Genomic DNA, 12790 nt, shown 5'->3' on the forward strand with positions numbered 1-12790 from the left:
TTCGTACGTACCAGATATTCTAGTTATGTACACCACCTCGGTAGAAACGGTCACGTCTAATGAATAGTTTTATGTTTGATGTAAACATTTTTACCCGGTCATTAGGCAGCAGCACTGAACATCGCAGGGTTTTAAGGCATGTTTAGGTAGAGTGTATCCATTTCGTACCGAGAAGGTTCGCTGCCAGGCGTGGAATGACAGCTATAATTCTTCCAGCATTACCGTGGCATGTTCAAGTATCTCTGTAAAGATATTGGCTGGTGTGGATGTAACATGCGACAGAAATTACCTCACATTTACTGCTAACTCCGGGCATGACACATCATTCTGAAATATAATTTTCATGCACGCCAAATTAGTTCAATCTAAATAAAAAGTTTCACTACAGCCTCGATAAAAAAGAGCAGCTTTCGAAGCATTACAAGGTGTTTCAACGGCTTTTTTTTTAAACCTTCACTGATTTGCAGCTGTAAGCATCAGAAACGGGGCAATTTGGCTGCAGGCGCATATCTCCTGGAATGAGCAGAACTAGATACGAGGCGTAGGTACCATCGATTGAGCGTTATGTTTCTCCTGATAGGCATTCGAAAAAGTGTAAGAAGTGTACACTGCTTAATATTTTATTTTAAATGCGACTGCATCTCATTCACTCGCCTTGTACTCTCTCTCAATTTATATCCGGCGTCGGCGTTGTTGTCGGCGTCCGCCCCTCCCCCATTCTCCTCGCCGCGTGAGCTGCACTCTCCGCCGCTCACCCCCTCTCCTTTCCGATAGCGAACACTCTCTCGCGAGGGGCATTGGATTGGATTCGAATGGATTGGCTTGGCTTGGCTTGGATTGGCTTGGCTTGGATTGGATTGGATCGGATCGGATTTGGATTGGATTGGATTAAAGTGGATTGTGTTGCGTCATAGCCGCGGCAGACCCACTGGCGCCGGCGCGTCCCCTCACCGTTATGCGCGCTATAAAACGCGGTACCTGTGCCGCTCCGCTCCATCATTCCAGCGCCGTTCCTCCGCTGTCCAACGCTGCAACGTGAACCCCCTATGCGTCGCATCTGCACAGGGGTTCCCGTGAGGGGAGGTGGTAGATTTTTTTACGAAAGGTTTCCTTACGGCCTACGTATTCCTAAAGGTATAATATAGCAACCAGTTGAGCCTGGTACTAGGGTGTCGGGGTATGATGGCTACGTCATTTGTACCACTAGAGATATCGAATCCTATGCGGGTGGTGCCAGTTACCATAATCATACGTGCACTACAAAGTGTAAAGCAGGTCTACCATAAATCGTTTGTGCCAGTGTCTGGAGCGGTAACCGTACAAAAAGGACCTATGTAACCACATAGACCATGAAATCCTGAATATTAAGCTTGTTTCACAGTTGGGTTTAAGGCCACACCTTCGAAGTCTGCGCAGCAAGATCAAAGCAAACGAGGCCACGGAGAAGGTCCGCATCATGCTTTGGAACTATAGCAACGGGAGAGCAGCGGAGGCTCGCACTTGATGGTGTGTGTACCGCCAGTTCTTGTAGTGTTGCCACAGAAAACAATTGCCAATGACGGCGAAAGGTCTGCTAGGAGGCAGGCTTTATTCGGCCCTATGGGTGCAGGAACAAAGCCCGTACACGAACAGGACACAGTGCGCGTACAGGAAACACATACATGCCTCGAATAGTAGGTATAATGGGTACAGGCGGTAATTACATGTTGCAGGACTCCAGTCACGTAGCGGTGTTCCTTCAGTGTGTAAATATGGAGCTTGATTTACGACGTCAGTGCAGACGCAAGTGCCGGTAGGTCGTCTTGAACTGGTTCGTTTGTTGTAATATGTGTTTAAACCTTCCGCGTGTAAGGTACGAGTATTCAGATGAGGCCCGAAAAATAATAGGACGCAGAAATGGTGCTCTTCAAAACCAAAGGGGACGCAGCCTTTAAGGTTGTTTATGAACTTGGTGGAACAATACGTTCACTGCCATAGATGCACACTTTTTCGTCTTCCTTCGCAGGCGCCGCAAGCCTCCGAAACACGGTTTTGTCACATGGTCCACTGCCGAGATTCGTGTACTAGAGCTCAGCCTTAAACTTGAATATGTAGGACCCCTAAACGCTGTTGTAAGGGCCAAGATTTGTGCCCTGGTGTTGACAATAGCCTGTACTATTCAGGTAGCACCGCCAACATCCACGTAGTGGCACTGAGGAAGTATATGTCCAAAGGCTGTCTAAAGCACGAGGCTCAGACAAGGCTTCCTGTCGGAAAATTGTTACCCTTCACGTGATGGTTCCCCCATTACTGTACATCTGCCCAAAGATGGGCAGCGTTCCAGGTAGCTACCTATTACATAGAAGAGCAAGGCCTGGAAATCTTTCCCAGTGTACCACAGAGCGGAAAGGCGATTACCAATTATCTGATGTGCAAGGTTTAACAGGGCTTCTTTTTATGGCCGTGGTGTTGCCGTAATTTGAGAGACGCCAGTGAGGGTGCTTATGGTGGCCGTCGTGATCCCCACAAGCCCAACACAATCCATCTGCGTCGTGAATTGTAATTGACCGCGGCCCAAGAACCCTTAAACAGTGTGGTGTGTGCTGTAACGCCGGGCGGTTTTCTTATGGAGGCAAAAAGCAATACCACCCGTGTGGTGCAATTTTGGCGCGTGTTAATGATCTCCAGGTGGTCGGAATTGATACGTAATCATCCACTACGTCACGCCTGTGGTCTAGGCACGTTAAACCCCAAAATAAATTAATCAACGAAGCCACAAAAAGCTTTTGGGAGATGCTACGTATTACTGGAAGCATTCGTTTGGATTCCCGAAATGAATTTGCTCAGGCTGCGCATTTGATCCTCTCGCTCAGAACTGTGTACCTATAACGAAGAAACAGGAATATGGGCACCATTGAAGTGGATAGCCAAAGAAGTGGCCACAGGCAGTACGGTGTATTTATCCTCAGTCCCGTCCTTTATGACTCCCTGTCAGTGCCTGGTGCTGGTACTGTGCTTCCGTTAACAGTTCTACCGGAAAACAGCCCGAAAGAAAGAATGAAATACAGTGCATTGGACGGGCTCCCTCAAACAGCAGAGCACCTTTATTGCGGCATGCGACTAAATACGTTTTAACGTTTTTATTTAGGCACCCAAAACCAACCAAACGCATTACCACTGTGAGAAGGTTTTGCGCATACAATATGAGTTCTGCTGTAGCTCAGAAGGTACGCTATGTCTTTTCTTTGCCCGTAGGTGCCGATGACATGCTGATAATCCCCTTACCTCATGGGGTGACTTAGAATGCTTGCAACATTTGCTGTGAGTAAGCAGGCTGATATTTCTTTATGACACCGAGGTTTTTGAGGTACGGGTAGCACCCGCACGACGCACAATGAATAAGAAAACTCATTCAAGTACCGACGCCACTATGCCCTTTCCGTACCATCCTGTTCGTCCAATGTATGAGCCACCAACGTAGCTGCTTTTCATGCACCACTGCTCTTTTTCACTTTTTCAGTAGCATTGCATGTTTTCTGGTACCTCCTTGGGCTTTGTAAGGTGCAGCATTAACTTTGGACACATGCTGACCAAACTATTCCGTGCCGAAAAGAGCGCATGGGCGCCTACCCTCTACTCCACAACGTGGAGCCTGTGTATATTCTGGGAACATTTTGCAGCGCACTTTTCCTTTTAAATTCTCCAAACTCGCTTGTCCACCGTTGCCCCGTTAATTTGCTCAGTAATGGCACAACTTCGGCGTCAGGGGTTCATTTTCGAAATCTGACGAACTCAGACGCAGGGCATCGAAGTGTGAAGAACGATTTCTGAAGTAAGGACAGAGCGCACTGCTTATCCTTTGAGGGGTGAACGCTTTTCACGGTAACCTGCATTTTCACCGTCACCCCTCTCGTACAGGCCGAGTTACATCTGGGCCGTCGTGTTTTGTTGCTCAATAGGCGAATGTTGGCTGTCCAGCACTTCCAGTTTCGCCAACTGTGAGTGTGCCGTAAAAAAATGGCAAAGAGTTGCTTGAAGATATGGCTGTGCCTCAAAACACTTGATTGTCTGAGAAGACAAGATATATAATTAAAAATGGGGGTCGAACGTTTTGAGGAAGTTCATTTACTTGGGCGAGCACTTTCAAATGAGAGAAAAAATACGTTGGAGACTTCCTCCCCTTTAGGTGAGGAAATCTTCGAGGTATTTTGCACATATGTTATGTTACAACAAAGATAAAAATACCTAACAGTGCTTACGCATCTATAACCAGTTCTGCAAGCATCGTCCCAAAAAACTGCATTTCTGAGTTGCCGTGCAAACAAAAAAAAAAAACCTTTATGCGGCTGTTCTAACGAAGAACCACATTCACAAAAGTTGCTTCACAGATATGAAAACGGAGAGTATACACAATGCCTGAATAACCATTATTTTTCTGCAGTTCGACGCTGCGCGTATAGGCCGAGTTAGTCGGGCGAACGCAGCGCCAGCAGCGGCAGACCCGCCAGTAAAGGTCGGTCGAGCCGCGCCGTCGCCGTCAGCGCCCGTGAACGTGTCTTGGCCAAGGCGTGTGCGATAATGTTATGTTCGAGCATATATTCTAAATACTGCAGCGATGGGCGACAGAAATGTTGTTGAAAGGAGAATCTCCTTAATAAAGCAGGCTGCTGACAGAATGCTAGCGCCTTCATGCCGAGCCTTAGGCTGACACAACCTGTAAAAAAAAGGCTTTCAAGGCTTTGCATTTACAAGCAGACTCTTCGCATTTTACTTACAGAGGCACGAAGCAATGATTACTGCATTTAAAAAACAGAGTAATCGAGCGGATTACATGCTGCTTTAAAATGTCGACAAGTTGTTAGCAGGCTGGTTAGCAGGACACAAGTAGGCAGTAAATTCTGTCACAACGAGAGCGCCCAAACCCAATACAGGGTAGCTTATACCGGGGTGGTTCCACTCTGTGGTTTATTCTTTTATTTCATTTGCTTGTCGCCGCGTTTAGTACATGTAACCACACGTGGTGGGGACTCTTGAGGCGTTGATGCTCCTAATTGTATCTCCAGCTATTGGATGGCAAAACATTGCTGTCATTTTTTGCAAAAAAAACTATCGAAGATACTTGTCAAATAGGTTAAGGCCGTTATAAAAGCGCTACAGTTTCTCTCTAACAGAGGTCTTACGCTGGAGCCTTTAATGTAAAGAGATAAAAAATCGCAAGCTATGAATATTCTAAAATATCTATCATTAGATATTCTGCGCACCCACCCATTCCCCTCCTCTCACCCAAAATGCAAGTTCTCTGATAGTTTTCTCCTCAATAATACCTTCTTATCGCGGTGTCTTTTTATGCAGCTAGCATGCTGGGTTGCTCCTGCAAGCAAATAAAGATGAACGGCGGAACACCCGCCGCGGTGGCACAGTGGCTAAGGCGTTGCGCTGCTGAGCACGAGGTCGCGGGTTCGATTCCCGGCAGTGGCGGCTGCTTTTCTAATGGAGGCAAAAAGCAAAAACACCCGTGTGTGCGAGATTTCGGCGCACGTTAAAATCCCCAGGTGGTCCAAATTTTTCCCGAGCCCTCTACTACGGCGCGCCTCATCGCCTGCGTTGCGTCGGCGCGTTACACCCCACAAATCAATCAATCTATTCGCGGAAGAGCCAACATAGACGCAAAGGTATCTATTTTTCCCTATCTGTAACTCTTGAAAGCGGGATATTACCTGTATTGCGCTGCTCCTTCACAAGATAACGACAACACCTGAAAAGCAGATAACATGGTGTGCCTCATACACCTTCGTAATATTCTGTTTGGTGTAATTAAAGCCATGAATTCAAAATCTGGATTTGATTTCCTAAACACGGGACTTCGTATCTAACCCTATGCTTCATTTATTAACGTCAGCGCTCCCGCTACGCACACGTGGAACTTTCCGACTTGCATGCGTGCAGCATCATATTCAGATCAAATACCAGTATGTAATATCCGTATGGCTCAGTCAGTAGTTCTGCGATTAGTAACGTGTTTCGACAAGAGTACTCACGTAGGTCACACGGATTACATACAGCGTGCAAGCATCACGCAACACCTGATATATTACCCAAAAAATTCTCTTGGAAGCTTACGAATTGCGTTTTCTGTAGAACTAAAACGTGCCAATTTTAAAAAAGTTCTGCGGACAAGGGAGAAGACCCGCGAGCTATCCTGAACGTGCAGTTCACTGATACGCGAGTTAATCACCGTAAGCGACTTAATCGAGTAAAGCTGTCTTCCTTCCCCGGCACACCTTGGCAAACTTTCTGTATATTCGCGTAATTCGTTCTAAACTTAAAAGGGGCAACCAATATTCTCCACTCAGTGTTGCAAAATAATGACCGTGCCTCTGGCACGAACATGCTGGCGTGCGGCGGCGGACCCCCTGTTGCATATATCTGCAGAAGGTGGCTCTGGGTGTCTCAATCTCCGTGTCGCCCTCCAGTCGCTGTCCCATGCCTATTAAGAAGGCCTCTATAAAACGTTGTGTAAACCCAGGTTGCCCAATGAACAGCGCCGATAAAACATTCGGCGAATAATTTAAAACAACGGTGTTTTCTTCAAGCCTGTAAACTTCTGTTGCATAAAAAGATGAAGCTATTTATTAAAGTTTGTTTGGAAGAAAAACCAAAGATGTCAGCCGTAAGTTCAAGGTGATACTCAGCTACCGGTAATCCTTGCCTTGATCACCCTGCTTATGAGCAGTAGTTTGACGAGCCGAGAAGCTCGCACATTCAAGCACAATACCTTGCCAGCACCTGCCAGCACCTTGGACTATCGGACTAACCCTTCAGTGTCAGTGCCCTTAAAGGGGCACTGACACGAAAATTTTGCATCTTGTTTATTTTTGTTCTGTTGCGTTAGGTAGCTAGTGGCCTACTTAAAACCTGCAAAAACCTAATTTGTTCAGCGTGCAACGGTTGTTTATTTATAGGCATTTTCAATGCGGCCAGTCGCAGTTTCGGTTTCAGCGGGTGCCGCGAAACGATGGATTTTCTGTGAACAAAGCTGACCACGTCACCGTCGGAGGGATATCACAGAGCAAAGCTGCCGTAGCACTGTCGAATCCGCGTCGCCGCAGTTTCTGCGAAGGCCCCCACGTACTGATCTCGTGTGCCGGTTAATTAAAAGCAACCGAGGACGTGACGCAGGCGCTGCGAGTGCTGATGCTGCCGCGGCTAGAGAACGACACGTGACGCTCGAGACAGTGGGTGGCAAGACGCGCGCTGCGAGCAGCCGACAGGCCTGCCTACGGGTCCACCGGCAGATGTGTTCGACTTAGCACTGCGGCGGATATTTGATTGCCGCTCTCGTAAGCGGTGCACATGACAATTTTTAATGGAACCCGCCATCGCATCATTAACTCCTTTCTCATATAAGCTGCCATGGTTGGGACTTGGATCCAGTTTCGTGCAGCGGTAACAAGCTATCACTCGAGCTACCTTCGCCTGCCTGCGCTACTTTGAGGCCGCGGCCACCGCCTGCACAGCGACCGTGCGGGTCGCTCAGTGGGCTTTCCGCGTCTCCGGCGCGTTTTCGCGTCCAATGTAAATGAAAAGTAATAAAAATAGAGTGCCTGGAATCGCTGTAGAATTTTAATCGCGGCCAGCTGCCCGTTGAGCCAACGAAATTACGGCACCTCCGCCGCCAACGATCGGGTCGTTCATTCTCGAGAGGAGAAGCTCCGCCCTCCTATTGGAGCGGCGAGCCGGCGAAAAACGCCGGCAGTGCGGAAGCGGCAAACACAAACTCATGACGTGTTTGGATGTTGTTTATTTACAAATATCCAGGGGATGTCGATTGCGCGAAGTCCTCTGCTGGCTGCTCGGTTGCGTTTCGCACACTTTAAAATTGATTTTATATATGTTCTAAGCTGTATTCACCGCTGATAGTTTGCAGATGATGTCTATGTGTTCATACTAATATACCTCCGAAGTTATCTCACCTTCAAAATTTTGTGTCAGTACCCCTTTAAACGGACTGGTGCCCCAGTCATATAGCAACAAGTTTGCTCGCTGTGATGAAAAGTCTTTGCTCTCTTTCTCTCCCCTCTTTCTATCTCTCTCATAATATCCCTCCCATCTCCCCCTTTCTCTCCCAGGGGCTGGAGGCTGGAATGGAGGTAGGAAGAAAAGAAGAAAAAAAAGCTTCCGAGATAACGCAGGAGAGAAAGAAAAAAAGCGTGTGTAAATGATGTAAATACAATGACTCGGAATCATCCAGTACAAAAGAAAAATGCGACGAATGAAGCGAATCTAACGAATAGTGGACATAACCTGCCGCGTGGCTCAGTGCCTAAAGATTTGCGCTGCTGAGCACGAGGGCGCGGTTTCGATTCTCCCCCGCGGCGGCCGCTGTTATGATGGATGCGAAAAGCAAAAACGCCCGTGTGTATACGAGCTTTGGGCGCACGTTAAACATCCCCAGGTGTTCAAAATTAATCCGGAATCCTCCACAACGACGCGCCGCTTCGCTGGCGCTGCGCCGGCGCGTTAAAATCCTACAATCAAACCAATCAGTTGAATTGTGGACCTCCCGTAGAGTACAAATGGGACATGACCGAACTGATTAACGAAACGTGTAAACATCCCTTAGAAGAAAAGAGTCGATAAAAAAGCAATAACAAAAGTCGTGGCTCTGTATCCGTGCGTGAAGTTAAAACCCTTATTGATAAAACTACCGGCAGCTGTATCAGATCCAAATGTTGGGGTTGCACGCACAGCTACATCAAAACTAGAGTTTTGGGAGGTAGGGGCATCACGCATCTCCTATATTAAGTCGAAATGTTCGTGTTTGGCACTGCACTGGGTATGGGTGAAAAAAACGACCAAATTGTAGTGTAGCATGCTTAACAAACTTTTGAAAATTGCAGCATATTCTTGGTGGTAAGCCCTGATGCAACGTATTGTTATGTGAAGCAGATGAAGTTGGCTTCCACCACCGATGACGCTCCAGAAGTGGATTCCACACATACATCGCTTGAGCTGGCAGAGCCGCTCTTACATACATCTGATCACCTTGTTTTCTAAATACATGGCTTCATCGTCTGTCATGTTTTGTGCCGCTTGTGTGGTGCTGTGCCGTAATAGTGTTTCTAGTAACCACATTATGACGAGAGCCACGGCTATTTTCTCGATGCCACATTTTTATATTATATCTTTTACATGACATTCCACTACTATGCTGCTTCATCAGTACCAATTATCGCCTGCTTAAAACTGTACTTTCGTCGGTTCACTGTTATTTTTAACTAAGCTACTGTACGAAAACTAGGTGCCTGACTAGAGCACTGAATATTAATATTTAGGCTGTGAGAGCAATCTATTCATGCAGTTTGAACAGGCTGCCGTTAACTTAATATGAGTAGTGACGCTTTACCAGAACGGCCTCCACTGTTTTGATCGCAATAAAGTTCATATAATTTTCCGATGTCTGTAAAACGGAATTTAAGCTGGGCTAAAATAGTAATAATATCCAGGTTCATCAATACTGTATCGATACTGTCCTAATCGGAAAAAAGCACCTTCAAAAAAGATAGTAGTGAACAAAACCTTATAAACCGTTCACACTGTGCTTTTATCAAAAATGTACAAGAAAACTGGGCCAATAAATTTAATGGCTTCACGTCTTTGATTTGCTGAATCAAATCACCGATTTTAAGAATAGAGAGTTTAATGCGTCGAATCTACATTTGCCGTATGATTCAAGCCATACTGGGTCGCTTGGGATTGATTTTGATTACTTGGGGATCTTCACCATATGCCGAAATCTGAACACAAGGATGTTTTCGCCTTTAGCCTCAGTCTGCGGGTCCGCTCCTCGCCGGATCGGATCCCGATAGTGCTAAGCATCGCAAAGCCAGGAGCGGCCATGGTGGGCTTCAACATATTTTTACAGGTGTTCGTTAAGAGAGAATTGGTGGCCTCCAAGATGCAGAATAATAAAAATATGAGCTTATTATAAGCAATGTCCATCCGAGAAGCTCATTAAAACGCCCTTCTGCAATGCTACATTACCATACGTCACCGATGCCCAGCAGCGAACACTTCGAACAAGTAGAAAAATAATAACGACAGACGAATTATTCTCTTTACATGACTTTATTTGAATATTGACTATGGTTTTTCGCACTTTACAGGCCGAATGAGCGTTTCAAGGTGTACTATTGCCTTGCTGTGAACACAAGAAATTTATATACAAATACACAATGTTTATCCAGCCCAGGGCCCACTCGAACCGTAACCCCCAGCAGCGTAACCTCCATACGCCGCTTGTTCCCCAGCGGTGTAACGGCCCGATTGGCCCGCGCCTGAGGCGGCGACGGGATTGGCGTTGAACACAGCATCGGCGCTGGATCCTGGCAGAGTACCAGGCTCGTTTGTGTCAATGGTTGCCCGGAAGCCGTTTTCGTCGGCCACGTATTTGACGATGCGGTACAGCCCGTTGGCGTCCCGGTAGCCGTAAGATCCCGTCTTGGCGTTATTGGCATCACCTTCCTCTTTGTGGAACAGTTGAGTGCCGTACTCGTCCGTGTTGTCGTAGCCGAAGCTGTACGGCTGAGGAGGCTGAAAAAGCCAGTAACAAAGAGAAAAGAGGCATTGATGATAACAACACAGCTTTAATCAGGGCTATTGAACGCTTCAATTTGAACCTAATATGTAGCTTATAGTTCGGGTAAAGTGCATCGCTGGGCTAGTGGGTGCTTAGAGAAAGTAGTTTTAACTGCGCAAGAAAAGACATTGGATGAAGGGGAAGAACCGACCAGACCACGGCTCACTTCCTGTGGTCCTGTGTGTTCTTCCCGTTCGCCAAGTTACTTTGCTTTCGCAGTTGAAACCATGTTATAAATAGGCACAAGTGTCATAATCTCGTCGTATGTTTATTTAGTGATTGAAAGTACCTCTAATACTAAGGTAAATGATACAAAGGAGTGGTGGGACACATATTGCTTCGAATAGACCATTCTAAAAACAAAACAAAAAAAACAGAAAAAGAAATGACAAAACATGGGCCCGAAAGACGGCGTTATAAACGGCTGATTTAAAGTGAGTGGCATCAGTGATGGCCGTGATGGCGGGAATAAGGTGTTTTCACTGGGTGATAGTTTTTTGGAAGAAAAGATGCATTATACAATTAAGTGCGAACATATTACACGCCAACTTGGCTGAAACGGTCTGTTACAGTAGACATGTAATGGAGTAAATTTAAAAGTTGTTAGTTTAGAACGTGGTTACAATCATACATGTTTTGCAATAAAGGCGAAAGCCTTTTCGGGGGTACGACTAGTATGCATGATATGTACAAACGGTTTGAATGAGCCGTATAAATTCGCACAATCTGAACAGGCGAGGCATTTCTAACAGGTAACACATATCATTGTCCGCGATGGTAGAGGGCTTTTAATCCTCTAGATTTGTAGTTCTCAATTTCACGGCAATAAGCTTTCATTATTATTACCACAAACAGCATCTCACTGCAGGATGAGGGAATCCCCCATTGACCACCTACCGCTCGTGTCCTCCTTTGCTCCAGTTCACTCTTCGCCCGAGAATTTTTTTTTATTTTTATCCCTCTATCGTGTAATTTCCCTTCCCCTTTTTCTATACGCATCTCTTGGTATCCACTCTGTAATTTGGCTGGTCCACCGGTTGTGATTTCAGCTGACTACATGCTCACCCCAGTCGGTTTTTTTTTTCTTTATTTGAACTATGATATATTTTACTCTAGTTTGTTCTCTGATACAGGTAGCTCATTTCCGGTACCTCAATGTTATTCCAATCATTATTCTTTACATGGCTCATTGAGCCGTTCTAAGTTCGCTTTCCAGTTGTTTAATAAGGGGCCAAGTTTCAGCTCTAAATGTTATCACCGGCAGTACGTACTAGTTGCGGAATTTTCTAGGTGACTATTTATTGTTTGAGAGTGCTTGCCGAGTGCTCCCCAGCCCATACCTATTCTGCGCTGAATTTCTCTCTCGTGGTAGGGGGTCAGCACTAACCATCTTCCCGAGAATCTTATATAATTGTACTTCACCAAGCGTGTCGTTTCCTAATCTATGTTAAATATTATTTATTTTGGGCCACAACAATGATATCAATTTCTTAATTGACTCATGTATTACTACAGGAATTACGAGAGATGATTGTGCGGTACATACAGCGTTTACACAATACGGAGGATCTGATAAAACCTAATGAAATATTAACTTTTATTCAGTCATAGTGCAAAAAATGGGGAATACAACAAAATAATACTATAACCTGCAACGTCAGCATCAATGAAAACATTTCTTTAAATTTAATAGAAAATTGAGGATATTGAAGTTGTGAAGGATAGCCACGTAAAATATTTTGGTGCCCTGTGTACCCCTTGCGTCTTTTGCACAAAAATATCACAACTTACGTAAGACTCGCCAGCTCCGTACGACCCTGCCGCAGCAGGAGAACCATACCCCGGACTTTGGAATCCGGCACCTCCAAACGCCCCTCTTCCGTGATGGGCTCCCCCAAAGCGACCACCAGCACGGGCGATGACGGCCAGAGAGAGAACCAGGAAAGCCTTTGCGAGACGTGAAAAAGTAACACTTCTCAGTTATAACAATAGCATACCTCAGCGATTGTTTGCAGTTGACCACAACCTATCCCGTTGAGCCGCAGCGGTTAGGTAAAAATATAAGTTCCGTCACGAGGTCGGCGGAACTTCAGTGCTAACTTTTGTCATACTACGGCCCATAGCCCTATATGCAACGAAATCAAGAACCCTCATTATTCTTGGTTAAGCAGA

The 12790-nt window shown here is 46.0% G+C and overlaps 1 pseudogene; it reads right to left on the reverse strand.

Moving 5' to 3' along the window:
• Positions 1 to 10218: 10218 nt before the first annotated feature.
• LOC144168130 (cuticle protein 10.9 pseudogene) lies at positions 10219 to 12456 on the reverse strand (annotated as a pseudogene).
• Between the last annotated feature and the right edge of the window lie 334 nt (positions 12457 to 12790).

Source organism: Haemaphysalis longicornis, unplaced genomic scaffold, assembly GCF_048455015.1.
Source record: "Haemaphysalis longicornis isolate Haplotype H1 unplaced genomic scaffold, Haemaphysalis longicornis Haplotype H1 scaffold_2, whole genome shotgun sequence".
NCBI lineage: Eukaryota > Metazoa > Arthropoda > Arachnida > Ixodida > Ixodidae > Haemaphysalis > Haemaphysalis longicornis.